The sequence below is a fragment of the Anas platyrhynchos genome, chromosome 1 (genome assembly GCF_047663525.1).
Source record: "Anas platyrhynchos isolate ZD024472 breed Pekin duck chromosome 1, IASCAAS_PekinDuck_T2T, whole genome shotgun sequence".
NCBI classification, from domain to species: Eukaryota; Metazoa; Chordata; class Aves; order Anseriformes; family Anatidae; genus Anas; species Anas platyrhynchos.
In genome coordinates this window covers 27005819-27028805 of record NC_092587.1, presented here as the reverse complement: position 1 = coordinate 27028805, position 22987 = coordinate 27005819, and the positions used below count along the sequence as shown (strand labels likewise).

The window sequence follows — 22987 nt, the reverse complement described above, 5'->3', positions numbered from 1 at the left end:
TGTAAAAGATCTGATATCCTGACTGCCCAATACTTTTAGTTGGGGAAGTGCCCACTCAGACATGTTTGCTGAACACAGGGACAAAGCAGAAATGAATCCACTGTGCAGCCCAAGCTTCAGCAAGGCTTAGGCAGGATCAGAGACTTTCTATCTCCCAGCTCCAGCAGACTTTGTATTTCACTTGAGATTAAAACTGCTGTGTTAGGGAGTAGATTAAACACTAGTCTAAATAAAATAGTCTCTAAGTTTCTGTTTATGTTATGCAGGATCTTTGAGGATAATAAATACATCTTAGGTAGTGATGCATACTTGTATTTCTTTCCATACAAAAAAAAAAAACACAAAACCATTTTATATATGAATCTTGAGTTTCGCCTTTTCAAGGATATATTACATGTGTTCCTACTCCAGGAAGGCAGACAGACATGTGGACAGTAATATATATTTCGTTTGCAGTGTGCCTCAGCTCAGCAGCTAGGCATAATGAATGGTGCCTTGGGGAATGCTCTGAATAATTGTGCTAATTTAAAATTTAGTCAGCAAAGGACCTTAAAAAACTTGATACCTCTTGGTAATGATGCATCATTAGCACTTTTCATTCATTTATATTTTGTTGTGTTTAGGGATTTGGGTATTCAGGAGAAGAAAGGTAGCCTGACAAGAGAGTGATTGAATCAGCCCCCTTGATACCTGGGAGTGACAGAAGGTGAAGTACTGTAGCTGCAGTTGACAACTACTTTAATATGAGCCACTTATAAATATTTACAATTCATAAGTCAATGATGAGCTTGTGTATAGCACATAATACTGTAAGTATTTGGTATATTTATTTGGAGTCTGATCATTAGATTGGAAATAGCTCAGTGTTAAAGAGTTATAGAAACATTTTCAATTTAAAGAGCTTCATTTGGAGACTGCAGTGCACAACTTTGAAGAAAATAATATACACAATACAGGTGAGTTCATACTTCTAGGAAACTGAAGAACTATTCTCATCTTAATCATGGGAGTAAAACATCCAGCTTCAGTGCAATAACATACGTAAGATTAATAGGAATTGGCTGTTGATGATTTATTTGGCACAGACACCACAACACTTAACATATGGCCTTTCTGCAGTACAATGGTAAGCGTATCGGAATCTAGTCATGAAGCAGTGAGTTCTATTTACAGCACAAGATATAATTTTGTTGGGGATATAATTCCTCTTGTTAAAAAATTCTACTAATAAGTTGATTTTGTAAGCTAAATGAGACACCTCAGGTACACGATTTTGATCTGACTGCAATAAAAGATCAAGCTCTCACCAGTCTGACGGGTCGAAAATGAAGCACCTATTGACTGACAGATTTCAATATTTTTTGTTCAAGACAGACAATTCTATGTAAACATTTTTTTGTTTCTCTTATAAATGTTGTACACTCTTCATAAAAGGAAAAAAAAAAAAAAAAGAACCACACTCCATAAAACAAATTGAAGTAAAATGAAAAAGCTTCCAGGGAAGGTATTTTTTTTTTTTTTAAAAAAGGTAAAATGTCTGTACTTTCATGAACTACTTACTACTTTAGGCAGAGTAATTATCTGTAGTTTCTGTCTCTTAAATATGAGTGCAAGGTGCAGTGATGAGTGCTAAATATGTTAATCAAGAATGAAAAATAAATTGGAACATTCTGGAGCACATGCACTGGTACATAAAAAGACAAACTAATCCTCTGTTTGCAGTGGTAAAACATATAATAACTTGTTATGCTTGGGTGTCTAATTTTTTTCCAGTTTCATTGTGACTACTTTTTAATATAACAACAAGGATTTAAATGACCATTGGGGATGGATACTCCTTTCTTTCCACCCTGGTGGGTAATGAGAGAGACAATACCTCCAGCCATTATCCCTTCGAGTGCTGAGTGGGAGTGCAGTTAACTTTGATAGCATAGAAGTACATTTTTATGGCATAGAAAAAAATGTCGAGAATAACCTATTCAGTTTAACATTTTCACAGAGTAATTACACATAAAATTAGCTAACCATCAAAGTTTTTAGCTACTTTTCCACATCATATTAACTGAATACATACACATTTCATCTTTAAGCACAGGGAAATTATTTTAACCTCACAATATCCACAGAAACAATCCAGCTTTTTTGACTTTTTACTTGTTGATAATTCTAGGTTTGCTTCTCAAATTATAATTAATTTTTCAGGTGCTAATGTAGAAAATCAATCTGTAATGTTTCTCTTGTGTATGTACAATGCAATCGTTCATTAATGCAAATTCATATATGAAAAAAGTGTCTGTTTCTGTTTAATTTGTATGGTCTGGTAATAGTATTGTCAGAGTCTTGTCATGGATCATACTCAGGTATGTAAACAACACGTGAACTTACTTTGAATGATAGACAATCTCATAATTTTTTCTCATAAAATGACATATACAAATCAAGGAGCTAAAGCATGGAAAGTAACATATTTTGGTCTTGTGACTAATGGTAACCTGGTGCTATTGAATTACTGAACTGTGTCTGAGAACTAATGAGAAAAATTTCCCAGGGGAATCTTTATCCAATGCACTTGGAGAGCACCTTGGGGACTCATTCCGTGTCTGTCACCTTTCCCGTCTCATTGACACTCAGCTTCTTTACCACCATTACACTGTGCAACCATTTCACTTTACACCTCACGATTAGAATATTAAAAGGAGAGAATACTACACTACTTGCTCCAGATAGCAGAGTTGTTTTTGACACTTAAAATAGAAATTGTCACTGAAATATCACAAGGACATGACTGTCTCTAGCTCCAGAGCTCCAGTAGAACATTTTAAAGCTCAGAGCTGTATTATTTTGTAGCTAATGATATATTTTATCATATTTCTTAAATAGCTTGTTTCTTAATTAACAATGAGACATTTAAGAATATGTTATGTCATATAGACCACACAAATGATTTCTCTTAGGCAAAATTTGCTCCTGTCAGAGTAGCAGAAGCTGAATCACTGGTATTGATTGTATAATGATGAGCATTTAAATGAAAGAATAGAAATGTTTTAGCAAAAAGTACAGCATTTCACAAGTGATAAATATTTGGTGAAGACTTGTGAAGTCTGAAAACACATGGAAAAATCTTCAGTTGCTGTAAATGCATTAGCTTCATTGGCTTAGGGGGAACACTGCTGATTTCCTTCAGTGAAGATTTGTCTCGTATATCTTACATCTATATTTAGTAGAGCTTCGGTACATCCCACTAGGGCCAAAACCTGCCTTCCTCTGGAAAGCTTCCTCACTGAAGTGCACAGCACTACTCTCATGAGTAAGAACATGGAAGATTTGGCCTCAGGGAATAAAGCTCAGGAAAAAAAAAAAGAAAAAAAGTTTGAAAAAATCCAACTACATTTTTTAAACTTAAAAAGTGCTCTAATTTCACCTGGTTGGTGATTGCAGAGAGAAGCTAATTAAAGCCAATGGAGAATTTTAAAAGTGAAGAGAAAAAACAAATTAGGGCAGCAGGAGGAAAATAAGTTTTCTAATTATATATAATGAGGATACTTTTTGCATAGTGCAAGAAGGAAATGTATACCTTTTCTATTATATCTAGACTATGATGATTTCTGCTGTGTGGCCCAGGATGCTACCCATATAGCTGCATGTACCTACCACGTAAGTAGTTGAAAGTAGTTGATTTTAAGAGCTCTAGTTAGCCAAATGTCTGTTGGGTTGAACTTTTTTTTTTTATTTTTTTTTTTTTTGGTAGAGACAGAAATACTGAATATATTTGACTATTGATTATATTTACACCACCCATTGCCTCCATTGGGTGGAGGCAATGTTTTTGTTACATTGTTTTGTTGGTAGATTCTCACATGTCTCTTAAAAGTGAGGAGTGGTGTGAAGGAGAAATTATTTTGGCAAGTGTGAGGAAGAAGTAAGACTGTATGCCGAGGCTGGGTTTACTTGCCTTCTGCCAAAGATCTTTCCAGGGAACTGGAGAAAGTGTGCTCTGATCTTATCCTGCTTCTTCTGAAGCCAGTGGGATTTCTGCTACAGAATCCCTGAGGACAGACTCAATGTGGTATTTTGCACTACTGAAATTAGTAGGCAGCCACTGATATGGTGGATCTAATATTTCTTGAAAATATTTTAGCACACTTGTCCCAGCCTTGGATTACCAACAGTTCCATATTTCATTGTTGGCTCAGTAAATATACTTTGCTCTAAATGAAATAAAGATGTACTCATGGAGTTGTAGATTTTCTAGAGGATTCTTTCCCTGCCCAATAATCCTGAGCTTCAGAGAAGAGGTAAGAGACAACTGAAAAATTAACTTAAAAATTACAGTATTATTGTTAATGTTTAGGGATTGAAAAGGACCTAAACAACAAGTTCTGACAGTAATTATGAGTTCTTTCTTGTTTGGTGTACACCACTGATGGTATGAAAAAAACAGTGATGATGACAAAAAGGCAAGTGAGGTTTTGATGTTCTCTTACACATTTATTCCAAACCTTCCAAAATCAGAAATATTTTAAGTCTCATTTGTTTTACAGGACTGAGTTTAATTAATTAGAACCAGAAGCCATCAAGCATGTCTGTGCAAAGTGAGGACAAAGCACTTCTGCTCAGATCATCTCCTTCATCTCCACTCTGCAGCCATACTGCACAGGGGGAAATAAGTGAATAAGAAGCAAGGTTGTGAGGATAATATCTATATTACCAGCTGTTCACCTTTAGCTGTCTTATTGTGGGAATTTCAAGTCACTGGACTTTATTCTGTGCTCAGACCAAAATTCCCTTACCTATGCTTTTGCTTTGGCTGGTCTGAGATCCACCTGCATGAACGGAATGTCAAAGAGAAAGCTAGTTTGTGAATATTTTAGGAAAGTTAATACTTCTTACTCCAGCACAGTCACATGATCTTTGAAAATAAAATTCTATTAACTGGTCTATTTAAGCTCCCTCTACTCTTTCAATATGTTAACTTATGTGAAAATCTTTGTTTGTTTGTTTGTTTTGTCTAAAAGTATTAACTTATAGTTCACACATTCTTGTCCCTTCTTTTCAGCAGCAAAATACAACTCTGTAAAAAATATATGGATTATAGGGAAAACCCTCCATGTCAATACAATATAAGACAGTTTGTGAGCTGCATTTCTTTGTCTTTCTCAGAAAGATAATTATGAGCATAGCAAAGGAAGAAAACTGTAGATTTGGTTTTGCAGGAACTGCATGAAGCAGGTACTTGATTCAGTGTCATGCTAGTGCTGCTATGGGCAACAAGCCATTTCAGTAGAAGTTGGGATTTAATATACATTTAAACTTTTTCTCTGTGACCTCCCTCCCACCCATTAAATTTCTTACAACAGGCTCTTATCAGCTTCTCAGGGCTAGTTTTTGATTGGGAGTTGATGAGGCTGCATTAAATCTTCCTGACACTTTGGATACCTGAACCTACAGCATTGTCACGTAGCAGAAAGCTATAACTAAAACCTGAAGGCAACTAATACGTATATGAAAACCACTAATTTCATGACTCTTTACTAGTACAACAACTTAGACTTGCAGAGACGGTAAGTGGAGTTAGATGTGTTTCATCATTTATCATTTTATTTTGCCAGCTTGGACTTATGCCAGACATCAACAGTACATAATTTCTATATAATTGTATATATTGCATAGATATATGCATGTGAATTTCAGAAATGAAGGGAAGAATAGGTCTCTTAAGGCCAAGGAAGTTCAAATGTACTCCTCCTACTGCCATAGATCTGTGTGCAATGTTAAGTTCAAGTAGAGATGTATAAATAGAAGTAGCAGTGTCTGATCCATCACTCACATTCAGGATAGTCTTTCTGTTTCAGATGTTTTTACTAATCAGTTTTAAGCAATCCAGATTTTCATTTGAGAAACTGCGAGGGTGTAAATACATGAAGACTTGCATTATATGAAAGTCTATGGGGAGTGAAAAATTGTTTATAGCCTGAATACAGAACCATTTCAACACCTTAATGTCAGCTTTACAAAGTAATGTTATGGTGGGCAGCTGAGATGGGAACGCACACTGCTTATTGACGGGGGAAAAAGCTGACCTTGCACTTTTTAAGATTTCAGAAAGAAAATTATTTTATTTATAAACAGCTTTTTTTTTTTTTTTTTTTTTTTTTTTTTTTTTTTGAGAAGGAGGAGGAGGAAGGAGGAGGAAGAAGAGAAGGAAGAGGAAGAGGAGGAGGAGGGTGGGGGGAGAAGGGAGACAGCGTGGGCAAAATTTAATGGTGTGGGTACTGTGTACTTACTTTTGCCTGCCTAAGTAGAGTGCTTTGAAGGAAGCAAATCACACAGGTCTAATCCTAATTTGTGCCTCTCAAAATCTTTCTCTGTGGGCCCCAAGGTCATCTCTGAACATCTACTTACTCTTTAATGCACAGTTGAAAATGTGCAGTGAAACACTAAGGCAACCACTTTTTAGTGCCATGATCAGGCAGGTCATGAAAAGCTGGCCAATAGGGTAAATACAATTAATATAGTAGTGTTCAAGTGCCTGATTAGCACTATTTATCTGTCATTTCATTTCATTCCCGGAGATTTCATTGCACTGAGTTCAGAGTCTTGCATTTACTGTTTGGATCATTCGTCCTGGTCTAGTTTGTCACAAACGTCTAAAAGTTCTGCTCTAAATGACTTTGATGGTGTCAGCTCAGTCAGCGCCAAAGCAAACGCGGGGTATATGTTTACAGTCTCTTTTTTATACATGTCTGGGGCAGAAGAGCTATTGAAGCAAATTACTTCTCACCCACATGGAGGGTATTCCTTCAATGTCACAGTGGAGGTCATTGACAGGGCAACACAGAAAAGACAGCTTCCGAAGAGTGAGATGAAGTTTTCCATAATGCCCACCCAACAACTTTTCTCAAATGCTCTCAAGGAGAGCATTTAACCCTTTGTAATCAACAAATACAAAAGCAAAAATAAATCTTTAAAACTTTTAGCATATGCAATAGCATATAATATTTGCAGGAAAAACTCATCACATGCCATAATAATCCCACCATTATAGTAATGGCCAGAATGATACATCATTTTTGCATTTTAAAAATAAATATTTGTGGCTGCTAATGTATTCAGAGAAGCTATATAATTTCTTGTTGATGTCGCTATACTGACCTCTGCAGGCTTTGGAAGTTCGCAGCGTTGTTTACGGCAGTGACTCTGCCATGACCCACTATGCAGCGGAACAGCTTGCACCACAGACACACTTGTGGGCCAATGTGGCTATCCAAGTGCTTGCTTGCTTTTTAGAACTAAATATAAAACTGTAAAAGAATTTAAAATCACGACTTGAAAGTCAGTATTCATGATGTTCAGAAAATGTTACTTTAGGAAGAAGTGAATTAAGTGAAAAAATCAGTATTTAAGTGGGTTCTTTACAGATTTCGGGTTTTATAATGTGACCTGGTTGTTAAGAATTGTGTCCATTTTTAGTGAAAAATGTCATGACTATTAATGACTATGCAAAGCATGTCTGCTAAAAAAGTAATTTTGCTGTATATTTAATCAAATTTCCTATAGTATGCTATTCTGCGCCTAGGTCTACAAAACTTGTGTGTGTTCAGTATGTTTAAAAGTATAAGGTTTCTCAACAAGGACAGACAAACTTCAGTATGCATATTGATACTTTAATGATGCAAACGCAGTTTCTGAGTTTTAGTATATTAAATTAAATTAATTTCACAGAAAAAAATAAAAACATAATACATGTGTTAATATGGGTTATTTTCTGTTAAATACTTACTGCATTTCTGGAGTTAAGTGAGTTCCTTATATTTATTCATGTCCAAATATAATTTTTCAATTAGGGTCTGACACTTCTTTTATACATATATATCATTTTTGTAACTTATAGTCATGTTTGGCCGACATACAGAGCTATGCCCTATACCTTGTTTATGTTAGAAACAAAGACTCTCTGAACTGCAGCTCTGTTTATAACTATTTGTGGTTTAACAAATGACAAAATACAGAAGACTTAAAAATCTTGGTCTGGAAAAAATATCTCAGTCTGGTTTATGTTTTCATCTACTTTCCCCACATTTATTGATTTTGTTAACTGTTTCAGCCATTCACTGTACACTTCTCTGACCACATCGTATTTATGTTGTATGCAGGTAACTGACATCTGAAGAAAAACAAAACATACAGGATGAAGTCCTGGCTCCTCTGAAAGCTCCCATTGACTTTAGGAGAGCCAAGAATTTTCTTGCGTTTTTGTCTCTCTTGCTTCATCCTCAGAATTAAATGCTCTTCTGGACAAATTCAAAGTTTATCTAATTAATCTTATTCTATAATAGACTGGACAGTTATACTCCAAGACACAGAGATATATAGACATTCCTATTTCCACTATTTGTGGAAAAAATTGTGCATTTTGGGATGGATCACTCACACTGGATTAAATTTTCTGTAATCCAGTACTGATAACTGAGAGTTGCCAAAAGCTAGCTAAAATAGGGAATGTTTGGTGGGAAAGGAAAATGCACATGGAAAGTTGCAAGATTATTCTTTAAATATTTGGCTTAACATTCACTCCCTCAGTTTTATTTTTCCAGTTATTTGCATCATCAAAACACATGGTCTGAGATAACTGGAGATATTGTCTGAGAAGAGCAAAATTTTGAGATTGGTGATTAGATAGAGAAAAAAATCTAGTTACCACCATGCCTGTGAGGTACATTCAAAGACCATGTAACTTTACACAGTACTCCAAGGCATATCCAGAAGCATACCTAATGTTATCCAGCCACAAATGAGAGTTCAACCTATGAGATCAAACAAGGGATAATCTGAAGTGAAAAATAAACAGGTGTCTATGGTGAAGAATTTAGGTCCTCAGAACCAGCTGTTTTTATTCTGGAGATTTGCTCCTTTTGCTCCACACTATTTGCTAATTTTAACATTGCCACATTGCCTTGCTCTGTCACATAGAAAACATTAATGGCATTTGAGACTAAATCACCATATCTTAATCATTTGGGACTAGCCAGTGAGAATGAACAAAGGTAGTCATCCTTCATCACCAGGAGGCTTGTCTAGCCTGGCAGTGTAGGAAAGGATAGCTGAAAGGAATATGTTCTCCCAAGAGGAAGCACTTGTTTATTGGATGCAGAGGTGATATAACAGCAATGATTAGAGATAGTAACTGCCAGTCCATTCCATTACTCAATCACACTGCAAGCTGAAGTACAGAGTAACTTGGAATAGCTTTATGGACATACCCACATTGCCATATGGTGCTGGCCCTAGGACCCTGTGACCACGTAATACCTTTACTGGCAATGACAATCAGGCCGTTTGCCTGTCCCAGGCACATATTGCACATACAAGGAGTTAAATGCTGGAAGATCTTGTGTGGACATTACAATGGGGCATGTCAGAGGACTGCCCCCATGCATTGTTTCTGCTTTGATTCCACTAGGAGGGAAACTGTTCTGGGTGTACCAACAATATCCCCACTACATAACAAACTTACGCTTCACAACGCACTAAATTAATAACCTGAACACACCCTAACTACAAGTACTAGAAAAAGTTTAGCTACAGCAGCATAATTCACCATGAAAGTTATGATGTAGCTTTTATTTCAAGGACATCTCAGGAGTATGTTAAGATGTTCAGTATACAGCTGACAAAGTAGTCTGGAATATAGGCTGTGGCCATGTCGAAGACCACTGAAACTCAGGATATGAATTTTTTTTTTCCCCGGCCAGTGGAGTATAGACCACACAATAAATTCTAGAGCTCTACAGAAACATAGCTCACATTCAAATACAGCTCTTCATGTGCTGATCCCAGATTAAAGCACCAGGGCAACTGATCTGAGCAGTCATTGAAGCCTTCTCTTGCTCATCAGTCATTACTTGGTATTCATGTCAGGCCTGTCCTGTAATGCAAATAATCATTCAGTATTACACTTCTACACTTTCTAGTTTTCATGGAAATTTAGAGCAGGATCACAGCCTGATTCTGTCAGTATAGGGACCACAGTTTTGTTTTTGTCCTAGAAGTTCCTAATTTGTGTTCATTTCTCTGTTGGATCTCTGTGAAAGCAGTTAAACAGGATGTCAGCTCCTTTTAATTTTGCTAAGTGCAGGTCTTGTTGCGTTTGGCTTAATTTTCCATCCGTCTGGTGACTCGTAAAACTGAAGCTTGACCATTCAAGAGTGTAGCAACATCCAACATCCCAGCAGGCACCCCCAGGGCACCTTGTCGGATGGTATTAGCAGAGGAACCAAAGCACACAGCCCCTGCTGCACTGTCTGGACATGTACAACTGAAGCCCCCTCAAATCACAGGCTGAGTGATCTGGCTACTCTATGTAAAAGTAGCTAGCTGTAAGCTCCCTTTGGAAGTCCATAGTATAGCTTTCCACACATGCCCTTACAACTAAACTGTACTACGGTAGCACTAAAAAGGCTGTAAAATAGTATCTTTGCCCATTTCCCCTATTAAACTCTATTTTCTGATGGGGGTATAAAACTGTCAGTGTTGTACCTTCATTGTATATACTTTTACACAAAGGAGCTTTAAGTTTCTTTATACTATTGAGGTAGCACAAAGCAGATGCAATAGGGACTGTGCTCTTCCCCTTTCTGAAGTATCTATGGTGCTATTTATGCAACAGACTATATCTGATACCTCATTACTGATATAAGCAGAAGCATCACCCAACAACTGCAAAGAGATTTTTTTGCATACCTCAGAGGCTGAACTTGATCCAGTACTTCTGAGACATTGGGCATAAACTATTTTCCACCGATGTTCTCTGATTTGCAAAGAAAAAAGAAAAAGAAAAAGAAAAAAAAACATTATAGGATGTATAGTGTGCAAATAGACTTTGCACTCTACCGCAACTAACAGTAATGGTATGCAGGCTACAATTTAAGAAGAACTATTAGCTTTCTGAGATGTTAAATTACTGCAGAGCATGCAATAATAATAATATAGGAAAAGACAGCACCCTAGTGGGTTGAAACAAAGAACACAGCACAGCCCTATCATACGCAGCCTCTGTAGTAACACTTCTTTTTCACATAAAAAAAAGTTCCTTCCTGGGGAGCACGGTTGTTATACACTGACACTGCATTCTTCTTGCACAATGGCCTTGATTTGGTGAAGTACCTTATTCACACACATGTCTCTGAGCAATTGAGCAGTCTCACCTGAGTGAATGCAGCTGTTCATGAGCTCAAAGTTAGGCCCATCCTATAGACTTCACCTGAATATAGCCTCTACAATTTAGCCAGCTTTCACATTTTCTGACACAAGACACAAAAAGCTGGAACTATTTCAATTCCATTTATCAAATTTGTCTTTTTTTTTTTTTAATAACAATAAATAAATTAACTGATCATCTTGCTTATATATTGCATCTTTGAGGTAAAGTATCTAATGCAGGGTTGGTTTTTTGTTGTTGTTTTGTTTGTTTTAGTGAGAACTTTTTTTTTTTTCAGTGTAATTTACAACCAAATTTCTGTCCATAATTAGACCAGAAAAAGAAAATCAGCACAGATTAAAAGCAAGTTCAAACTCATATATTTTAAGCACAAAAGTAGAGGGAGAAAAATGGTGCAATGTGGAAATATACTTCCAAGGTAGTCTTAGCCATTGGTACATAAGGACTTGAAGTCTTGACCATGCTAAGCTTCTGTCTTTCACTTAAATACCACTGGGGTGCTGCCATATTTTCTTGAATTCTCTGTCCTGTAATAACATCAAGAGAAGTGAAAAGCCAGAAAATAAAATGTGTAATATAAACTAAAAAACATCCTAGAAACTCCTCTTTCTTTTTTGTTCCTTAAGGATCGTTTATGCGTTCCCTCCTCCCCTGCTCGCACTACTACCATCAAAAATAAATTAAAAAAAAAAAAATACATAAAGTGGACTTACTGTACAGATGAGGAGTGAGAACCTCAGATATTCTTATCTGAGGTAAAAATCTTTGGGTGCAAAGTTACGGAGTCATATTTTCTGTTGGTTTCTGAATTAAATGACATTTGAAGGCCCACATACTTAGAGGGAAAAAAAATATCCATTCGTTTTTATGCTTTTGCACTCACAGAGGGCACCAAAGCTCCTGCTGTGGTATCAATACTAACAAATTAAGTGGAACAAGTCACATCTTTCTAATGGGCGCGTATTTAGCAAAACAATCAGTTAACAATTGTCATCTTCTTTCCACAGAAATGCATGAGGTCCAGTTTCATATTGCAGTATGTAGACAACAGCAGTCTGGCTTTCTGTATTATGGTAGTGGTTTCACCCATTTCTGTTCCCTTCCCTAAAGGGAACTGTTAAAGCAGTTTCTTAACTGTAGGTGAATACACAACTGATGTTGATAAGAGATTGGTGCTCTTGTTTTCATTAAAACAACTCTACTAGTCCAGTCCTACTAGTTGGAAGAAACTTCTGGACTCACTGCTGATTCTTCTAGTAGATTTACATTTTACCAGTTAGGAAACGCTATTGCAACCTTCACAGACAACTATAACTAGCCAGCCTCCCATCCCAAAGTTTGGGTAAAATTCTACAGATACATTAATTGTATCATATCTTATGTAGGTCAGTATTGAATTTGTATTAGTTGCTGAAAGCCCTCTTCAGTGGTATGAAACTATCTGATATTTTTGGCTAGTCATGTACTTTTGTTAATCTTATTTTTTCAGCCAACTGTATACTCCACTTATTTTTGTCTGCTTATTTTACTTCAGAATCAATATAAATGTAGCCAAGGTTAACCTTTACCATGGGAAAAGGAAGTTGCATAAATAAGAATACTTGGAAAATCTGGGACTTGTAGTTTTGTATGAGATTGGTGCATAATATGGGTGACAATTTGCAATACATCCTACAGAGAAATAGCAAACTTCTGTGATTTAACAAGAGTTGTGCAAATATACATCCCTCAACACCATTTATGAATTAATCAAGTGCACAAGCACCTCTTATGAGGACTTCGCATCAAGTAAGGAACTTGCTTAGGGACATAATACTAAAAGACCCCTACAAAAGTCATTAAAAGAAACTACATCTTCCAATTTTTAATTTAAATATATAATAGAAAAAAGAAACAAGCTGCATCAATTTATCATTGCACTTGAATTAGAGATAATATAATGTGGGAATTACAAAAGTTTAAAAAATGTTGAATAAATGCATATTTTATATTGAGACAGCACCATTCCACTAAGACATTTCAAAAAGCAATTTTGACACTGATGCAAATATTGTTTTGCCAGGCACTTATTTTGGGTACAAAAGGCTTCATTTTGTTGTCATTACTGACACATACTTTTTTTCAGGAAGCACAATATACTCCAATAAAATTGAGGGAATAGTTAAGTAGGACAGGTCCACTGTGACTCAGCTGCCTGCACATCCAGTTCTTATGCAAAGGGGCTGCAAGTTTAGCTTAACCTTTAAAACAGGAGCAAAATTAGGTAAAGTTGTGTAAAGTCACTATATTTTTACCTGGCTATTATAGAAGTACTTTTAAATGTTACCAGGCCGTTCAGATAATATAAAAATTTCAATACTGCCTTCGACTCGAGTCAAGGGTACACTTAAAGAGTTATTAGCACCCAGCAAAGTGTGTTAAGTCTGACATTCATGATGTCTCAGTTATTAAATAGATACTAGTACACGTACTGATTTTCTTATAAAACTTAATAATGATAATGACCTTTCCATTTAGAATCAGGCTTTCAATGCTGAAAACACCAGCAGATTTATAGAATTTAATGCTAGACGCAAATTACAGATCATTGTCAGTTTTTCACATATGCAGAACTTGAAATGTATTTTTCACTTTTCGTCTTGAACATTCACATGTCATAATGACCATCAAATGTATATATTTCTATGCATAGCTAACATAATTGATGTTACACTCAATTTATCATTTGATTTAGTGCTCCTTTGCACCAGTGCATTATTCCACTGGGATGCTCTGCATGCCATAGTGTCTTTTACTGTTAAAAAAGACAAAAAAAAAAAAAAAAAAAAAAAAAGGTATTGTGGAATCTGCTGCTGTTACTAAACAAAGGAGATGTTTTGTATGGCAAAATATCATCCTCAGAGTAATATATAAATAATTTTGGGCAAAGAGTGAAACCAAGCAATGAGGCTGGTTTTTTTTGGTGGTGGTGGTGGTTTTTTTTGTTTTGCTTTTGTTTTTGGTTTGGTTTTTGTTTGTTTTTGCCACTCACTAATATAACACTACTGCAGGGATTTTTCTTTTTAAGTACACTGAATGGTGATAAAATAGATTAGTAAAGGAAAAGCCAGACATTGCTAAATACTAAAAATAATTTGGCCTGGAGCATTAAGCTTAGTTAAAATTACTGCATTTCAAGGACCAGGTTTTCTTCTACTAAAAAAAATTGACACATTTCCACTGGCTTCAATACTGCTATGCCAGTTTACATGAGCCCAGGATCAAGCCCATTTCAATAATGAATGAGAATAACTCCAGTGGGGATTACAGCAGTTGAGAATTTGACCCCTGACTCTCTGCTACACGGAGAAGAAAAAGAAACAGCTTTAGAATACTTAATATATTTTCTTATGCACAAAAAAGGGGTTATTTCTAAAACAAACAAGCCAGACTCTATGCTACAACAGAGATTATTATAAAAAACTATGGATATGATGAAAGGAGACCATATTTCTTTTTTTTTTTCCTTTAATTTTCTTTTTCCCAATAAGTCTTTTTCCCCAGACCTCTGTGCCATGCTCCATATACATTAATAACCCCTGTGTTTCTGATTAGCCAGTGCTTCCATGTCTGATTTTGTCTCAATTACCTGAGGGGGGCAAGTTATGTGAGACAATATTTATGAATACTGGTACTGTAATTTTTGTGACCTCAATTTTATTTACACACAGAATCAGAATTCTTGCAAAATTTTCATCTCTGATGAATTCAGAAGTCCTTATTTACACTAGTGTTTTTAGGGCAGAGTATATAACTTTAAAGGTGGAAGTTTTCCATCTATCTTCAAGTGGGATCTGAATTAATCTGAACTTGTCCCAGCAGGAAATGGAAGGGCAGAATTTATCTGACTTATATTAGACTTCTACCTAAGGATGACATTAACTGCACCCCAGTAGTGCCAGTTTCTCTCCACTGACTATAAAGGCAGCCAAAGAGGACTTGCACAGATGTAGATGTCAACATTTGTCAAATTCCAACCTAACTTCTTCTCTCTTGGGGAGAACGAAAATTCCCTCATCTCCTCCAGGCTGACCCTATCTTAAAGGACCTAATCCTACAGGATACTCTGCTAAACTCTTTTTAACAGCATTTATTCTCAACTGCTTTAGGATCAAGAGTCACAGATGAAAGATGTTTGCTACAGATTGCCCAAGATTTCTGAGGAAGGAGTAAAGAGATAAAAGGTAAGGATGAAAATTGTTGTCTCAGGCACTGGATAATATCATGCCAGATATTTCCTCTCATGGAGAAGACAGAGCTTGTCATTTGGTTCCCACAGGGAGCTCACAAAGCAAATTTCACTTGTTCTGACTGCAAACTTTCTGAACAATGAGTACCTACTACAGGAATTAAAGCTTATACCTCATTCATATAATGTAATGTTAACACAAGAAGAAAAGAAGGTTCCAGGAAAGCGATTCTGAAAGATGTGAGCTTTTTCTTCCCAGACACAGGACCTCAAATGACTATTAAATCACCTAAGACCTGGCAGTGAAATGAATGGCATTCTTCCCCTTTTTGAAAAACAACATGTGGGTGTGCTATGTTTAGCTACCATCACCCGATCCAGAAAATTTAAGTCTATGTATGATTCTAGTCTCAAAGAAATCAGCTCAGCTAAAAGCTTGCAAAATTGCATTTCTTTAGCATGTTTATATAAGTGCATAAAAATAACAGAGTTAAAGACTTTTTTTGGGGGGAGGGGGAAAGAAACAACATACTAACAGTGAATGTAAGAAGAGAAGCACTGTTAATACTTTGATTTAAAGTAACTGGAGAGTCTAAAAATACTGAATATGTTATCTCTGAGGAGCCAATTTTTCTTTGGCATTACAAAGAAACATATGAGTTCTCTTTTTACAGACACTGGAAACTGCTAAGCATTAACAGGCAGGAGTGGTTTACACAGTGATTGATATTAGCCAATTTTACAAAAATATGAGGGTATTACTTGTGCTGTACTCCATCTAATTATTTTTATTATATTACCATGTCTGTGTTGAAACACAGCCCCAAAATTCCAGATCTGGATTAACTGTCCCATGAAATTTATAAGGGAAACAATTTATAGTGGGGTTTTGGGTAGTTAAAACCAGAAATGTATTTCAAACAAAATCCCAGTTTTGAACACTGCTGGACAGGTGGGAAATGTGATTGTGGATGCCAGCTCATGGCCAGGATTTTTAATACATCAGGATAACTATGTAAAAGAACACTTAAGTGACTTTAGTATTGAGATTTTATGAAACATTTTTATTTTGAAAATATTGCACTTAAATAATAACAACTTCTGAGAAACTAATATATTTACTATCAATGGTTTTGTATAATTAATGCAGAGTCAGTCCTTATTCTAAAGAAAGAAGCCAGCCTAAACTTGGAAATTCAAAGTTAAAGATGACATTCTGCATTCAATTCATCCTCTGGTGCCTTGTTATTGAAGAACATATAATGCTAACATCACACGCAGATCTGAGGCTCCACCATTACCTAAGCACAACAGGGTAAGCTAACGACAGTGTGTCAGCCTTTTGTTGGCCTGTGTCACAACCTTAACGTTACTTTGTAAGAAGAACTGCTGTCAGGGCATTTCAAGTTGTGTTTGAAATAGTGCCAAGAATGAGGAGGCCCCACTGTCCAATTGCCTACCCAGTATTAACAAACTAGATAGGGGAAAAAAAAAAAAATAAGAAGAAATTGCTCAGTTTGCATCTCAGTGCATGAAAAATCCTAAAGTGTTACAGGGACAATTGATTATCCAGAGGGCACCACACCATTTCTGACTGAAAAAGGCCCTTTCTGGCATCCTACTGGTTGTCTATATGAACATTTCTTTTTTACTTTCCTTTCAACAAGTGAGAAATGAAGAAGGGGTAGAAAATGAGGTTATGGGGAGGAAAAAAAAAAAAAAAAAAAAAAAAAACACAGGAGGAATTGCAGTATTTTGTAAGACTTTTATGGTTTTTAGCCTAACACAAGGCTGAAATGTACAAGGAAAACCATTTTGTCTCCTTGGCAATACTTACCATGTAAATTACAGCAAGTATTTCTTCATTTATTCTTCAAGGATCTTGATGCAATGGACGAACCTCCCTAATGTAAAAGCATATTCTCTGTATGAGAGCAAAATGGCCTTAAATGTAGATTTTATTTTATTCTTTATAGAAGTGTTAATTGTCTAGTAGAAGTTCAGCTACCTCTGTTGTGATATTGTGATATGTGAATCCTTGTCTCAGTGAACTGGTAGCACTTGCAGAGACATGAATGTTGAAATCGTTTGTTCTCATGATGGGACTATTCACATGTTCACATAGCCATTCTTACTTAAGTGGAAAGTTGGTCTGAATCTTTAAATATACTACTATTTATGCAGATGAAATAGACCTTAGTATGGGACGAGCCGCTAATGCCAATTATTTCTAAACTGTAAAAAGGTTGAAGCCTCCTGCACAGGACAGACAATTTAAAGATGGGCATGGATTTCATTGCTTTGCTGAGCATATATCAGCATATATTTGTAGCATATATGTAAATAAAGAAAAAATAGAAATCTAACAGCCAGTCAAACAATGTGCAGATTATTCTTTAAAACGTATGTATACAGCAAGTAATGCATATATTTACATATATATGTATATATATCTTCTGCCCTCAGTCTCTTTTCAGAAGTATTCAAGCTGTGACTTGGCCAAACCAGGCATTCTCCTGTAATGTAGGCTATGGAGCTGTGGAAGAAGAATCTGGGCTAGTGGGGAATTAAAGCAGTCCTTCTCACTTTAGAAACATGGGGAACTGTTCCCACCATTATTTTAACATTTTCTTAACAGTAACTGTGAATATAACCTAAAAGTTAAAGATACATCTTTTAGTATATAGAAAACTTGGTGTCTATGAAGAACTCTGTTAATTTAATGTTGGGAACAGTTACATGTATTTCTAAAGTAAAATCAATTTAAAATGCAAACAACATTTACCCTATGTATTTGCAATTGACAGGTTGCTTGTTATGACTGCTAGAATGAATGGCTGGTAGTGACTCTTTCTCGATATTAACTTTTGGCTCTAACTTATTCTGTATCACTACATCAAGCCAATGTCAAGTGTGCTGTATATTCCCTAGTGCCTAGGTGAGTAAACTGTCAAGAAGATGATCTTTATATGGATATGATATATAAACATAAATTTAGACAAAGATGCACATGGAGAAGAAGGGAAAAGTAGATGCCTCTGGAGGAGACAGCACCATGTCTCATTTTTAGTGGTTTCCCAGGACAAGATGATGTGTAATTCAAAACAAGTGTCACAAATCATAGAATTCAACTGCTAAATAACCCTTTTACCCTCAAAAGTGCATAAAACAGATTGTCCCTATTGGTTAGAATAAAAGATTGATTGTCATGTGTGATTAACCTGGACATTTGAAAAAGTTTCATATGATAATTCTGCAGTTTAGTTTGACAAGAGTAAAGATTAGGCCATTCTAAAATCATCACAAAGCATATTTAGTTTTCAGGACCCAAGTATGGCAGTGAGTTGCAAGTCAGTTTAATTCTGTGCTGCAGAACAAAGGGCAATTTCTGCTGAACACTTCTCAATGGATATGTAGATGAGAGATGAGATGTAACGTTACTGAAATATTCAAAAGCTGATACCCATACCAAGAGAAAATCTGTAATGTAAAACATATCACTGCCTTATTTTACTTTTTTTTTTTTTTTAATTTCTTGCTCTGGGGTCTTTCCCTCAATAAATTGCCTCCTTGACTGCCTGCTTGTGGAAAATCCTTAGGTCTGCTTGGCTTCCCAGCTGCATAGGCTATTCCCAGTCTCTTAGCCATAAATAAAAAGAGTTGCCTGTAGCTCAACCTACCCTGATTGGCACATATGGCAATTGATTAACTACAAGTGACATCAGGGGACTGCCATTGAATACAGCCTTTTTTTCTAGTTCCTAATGAAACTACGGACTCTCCCCTTCAGGGCAGAATCATCCATTAGGCCCATGTGGTCTGAGCTTAAGGCTCTGTAGGTTCCCAAACAGCAAAGCAATAACCTTAAGGTTCTTATATAGCAATGGCAGAGACTTCTCTGTGAGAGGAATGATTTAAAGAAATGACCTGCTTTGTCTTACTTAGAAGAGCAATTTGGAAGTGGTTGTGTTGGCAGCTGTCTACTTTCCTTCTGACACTTCTGATCCTCCCCTCAAATTTCTCAGTGAATGATTGTTCTGCCCACCAGAAGAGACACTGCAGTAAGAACACTTTCTACTGCATCTGTAGTAACTTCTCTCAGAATAACTTCATAAAATGCTTTATGAAATATACTGAATTTAGCATTAGAGTATGCTAACTTGCTCCATTAGTAAAGAAGTAGGGGTAAAGAGAAGTTCAGTGAGTGGCTGTGCAGACTGAAAACCTGAATATGGTTTGATAATTGCAAGCCACTGAGTTAAAGTACTTTAAAAGTGACTGCTGGAAATTTTCACTAATCAACTGAGATGTCATTGTCATTTCTGTGAGCACTCCTAGTCTCCTGCAAAGTGGATAAAATAGATTATGTTAAATTTGGGGGTCAGTGCTAAACACAGTCAGCAGATACACAGAATAACTTACTGTTCTGGAGAAAAGTTAAGTTCAAGAGGCTTCATGCACCAGTACACACACACACACACACACACACACACACGCACACACACATATATATATATATATATAGTGCTTGGTGACAGGACGAGGGGGAACAGGCTCAAGTTGTGCCAAGGGAAGATTTAGGCTGGATGTTAGGAAGAACTTCTTTACTGAAAGGGTTGTTAGGCATTGGAATGGGCTGCCCAGGGAAGTGGTTCAGTCACCATCCCTGGAGGTCTTTAAAAGACGTTTAGATGTTGAGTTTAGTGATATGGTTTAGTGGAGGACTGGTTAGTGTTAGGTCAGAGGTTGGACTAGATGATCTTGGAGGTCTTTTCCAACCTAGACAATTCTGTGATTCTGTGATTCTGTGATATTCCCATGTAAGTTAAAGCTGTCCAGTAATAATGCCAATTGAAGTTAATTTTATTTGGGGGATTTATTTTATTTATTTTATTTTATTTTATTTATTTTATTTTATTATTATTTTTTTTTTTTTTTTTTTTTTTTTTTTTGGAGGGAAGGCACAGGAAATGAGTTGTATCCATGAAACATCTCAGCCCTGTCTAGCAACAAGTGTGATAAAATCTCTGTTTATCAATTTTGGCTCTTTAATAGGTTTCCTGCCATGGGCTGTTGAAATGAAGTCTGTTTTGTTCTTTTTCCCGTCCTGCTTCCTGGGTGACCTCTGTATTGAGACCATGCTTTTCAGTTCTGAGAAACTTGATAGATAAAATTGCCAGAGGTTGCTGAAATGGGAGGTTTTTCATTCAGCTTCACTACAAGTACTGATGGCAGAATGGATTTGGCTCCTGCATCTCTGCATATGTTTCTGTAAGGAGAAAAGAGATAAGCTAAGGGGATTGCCACCATCTCTGTTGTCTGAGGCCTGTAGAATCGTGATTGTGTTCTTATTGTGGGACAGTAGAGACAAATGATCAAAGTGACCTGCTTGAGAACAGCTGAAAACATCTGATACGTCATAATACTTCACTCTAAAAATGCAGGGCAATGTTCTTTGAGTTCTTGAGGGTCTCCAATGTTGTGCCAAACAGCTATAACAGAGAACAGGAGAATTAAGACATCCTGGACTTACCGACCCCTGCTTTCTATAAACTACATTTTCTACCAAAAAAAAAAAAAAGTTATATGAGTACCGGAAGGGCGTTTGCATTAGTTAACAGATAACCCTAAATGAAGTGAAGGCACTTATCCTTCTTAATATTTTTTTCTAGGTTTACTATTGTTCTTGTCAACATAACAGCTTTTTCAATTCACTCATTACCTTATTACCTTTTTTTCTTTCTTTCTTTTTTCCCTCATTTGAAGAAAACCTAAATGAAATTCATCTTAACTAACTCTGGCTGTGTAAAACCTAGGCATGTAGTCTAAGCCATTCAACAGTCACATAAATATCTTGTGTGCTTAGATTCTTAGTCAGACATTTAACTTTCAGTCTGATTTCAGTCACTTATGCATAATCAAGGGCTTCTGTCATCATTAAATGTATCTTTTCCTTGACACTCCTATTCTTGAATGCCAGAGGTCAAGACCCATGAAACCACCAGCCCTGTCCCTCTGCACACATCCACCTGCACAAATTGGATCAAGTCTTTACCCTCTAATAGTCCAAGTTCATCGTCAAATTCAAGCTAAGCATGAAAAAAAAAGCTAAGACTTTACTTCAAAATCCTGATTCTTAATGTTGTCTTCCTGATGGACCAGTTGGAGGATGATGCAGGAAGTCTAACTTCAGGAAAGATGGTCCTGCACTTTGCAGTTCTTGCCTCAGATTCCTCACTGACAGAAGTGGAGAACACACTCCCAGAGCACCTGTATCACTGTTTTTTCCTAGTTAGGCAGTCCCTCGACAGATGCTGGGTGGATAACTCAGTGCTTGTTTGAATTACATATTCAGAACACATTCTGGCACAGTCCAGTTTGGCGTGACGTTAAGATAAAGGTGTCTTCAGTGACTGGGTGGGATAAGTGGCTTATAGAGACAGCCTTGGAAGACATTTCACGGGAGAGAGCAGCTTTGCTAGAGATCACAGAATCACAGAATTGTCTAGGTTGGAAGAGACCTCCAAGATCACCTAGTCCAACCTCTGACCTAACATTAACCAGTCCTCCACTAAACAATATCATTAAACTCAACATCTAAACGTCTTTTAAAGACCTCCAGGGATGGTGACTGAACCACTTCCCTGGGCAGCCCACTCCAATGCCTAACAACCCTTTCAGTAAAGAAGTTCTTTCTAATATCCAACCTAAACCTCCCTTGGCGCAACATTAGCCCATTCCCCTTCGTCCTGTCACCAGACACGTGGGAGAATAGACCAATCTCCAGCTCGCTACAGCCCCTTTAATGTACCTGTAGAGAGCAATCAGGTCGCCCCAGAGCTTCCTTTTCACCAGGCTGAACAATTCCAGCTCCCTCAGCCACTCCTCGTAAGACTTGTTCTCCAGACCCCTCACCAGCTTCGTTGCCCTTCTCTGGACTCACTTGAGCACCTCCATGTCCTTCCTGTAGTGAGGGCCCAAAACTGAACACAGTCCTCGAGGTGTGGCCTCAACAGAGCCGAGTACAGGGGGATGATCACTTCCCTAGCCCTGCTGGCCACACTGTTTCTTAGGCAAGCCTGGATTCTGTTGGCCTTCTTGGCCACCTGAGCACACTGCTGGCTCATATTCAGCTGACTATCAACCAATACTCCCAGGTCCTGCTCTGCCAGGCAGCTTTCCAACCACACATCTGCCAGCCTGCTTGAGGCTGTTGTGCCCCAGGTGCCCCAGGTGCAGGACCTGACACTTGGTTTGTTGAACTTCATACAGTTGACCTCAGCCTTTCCAGATCCTCCTGCAGAGCCTTCCTACCCTTGAGCAGATCGACACATGCACCTAACTTGGTGTCATCTGCTAACTTACTGAGGGTGCACTCGATCCCCTCATCCAGATCATCAGTAAAGATATTAAAGAGGACTGGCCCCAGTACTGAGCCCTGGGGAACGCCACTAGTGACCGGCCTCCACCACAACTCTTTGGGCCCAGCTATCCAGCCAGTTTTTAACCTAACAATGCGTACGCCAGTCCAAGCCAAGAGC

The 22987-nt window shown here is 37.1% G+C and overlaps 2 long non-coding RNA genes across 3 annotated transcripts in view; one reads left to right on the top strand and one right to left on the bottom strand.

Annotated features, from left to right (window-relative positions):
- Positions 1–3313: 3313 nt before the first annotated feature.
- LOC110354825 (uncharacterized) overlaps positions 3314–22987 on the top strand; it is a 38908-nt gene continuing 19234 nt past the window's right edge. For both annotated transcript variants that reach the window (XR_002407041.4, XR_002407039.4), the window contains exons 1-3: positions 3314–3654; positions 15367–15441; positions 16597–16761. This is a non-coding gene — a long non-coding RNA (uncharacterized lncRNA). The remainder of the gene's footprint in view (positions 3655–15366; positions 15442–16596; positions 16762–22987) is intronic.
- LOC106014312 (uncharacterized) lies at positions 9607–11140 on the bottom strand. The gene is made up of 3 exons (XR_001185563.4): positions 11003–11140; positions 10741–10807; positions 9607–9925 (listed from the first exon to the last, which is right to left on the bottom strand). It is a non-coding gene; the product is annotated as an uncharacterized lncRNA (long non-coding RNA).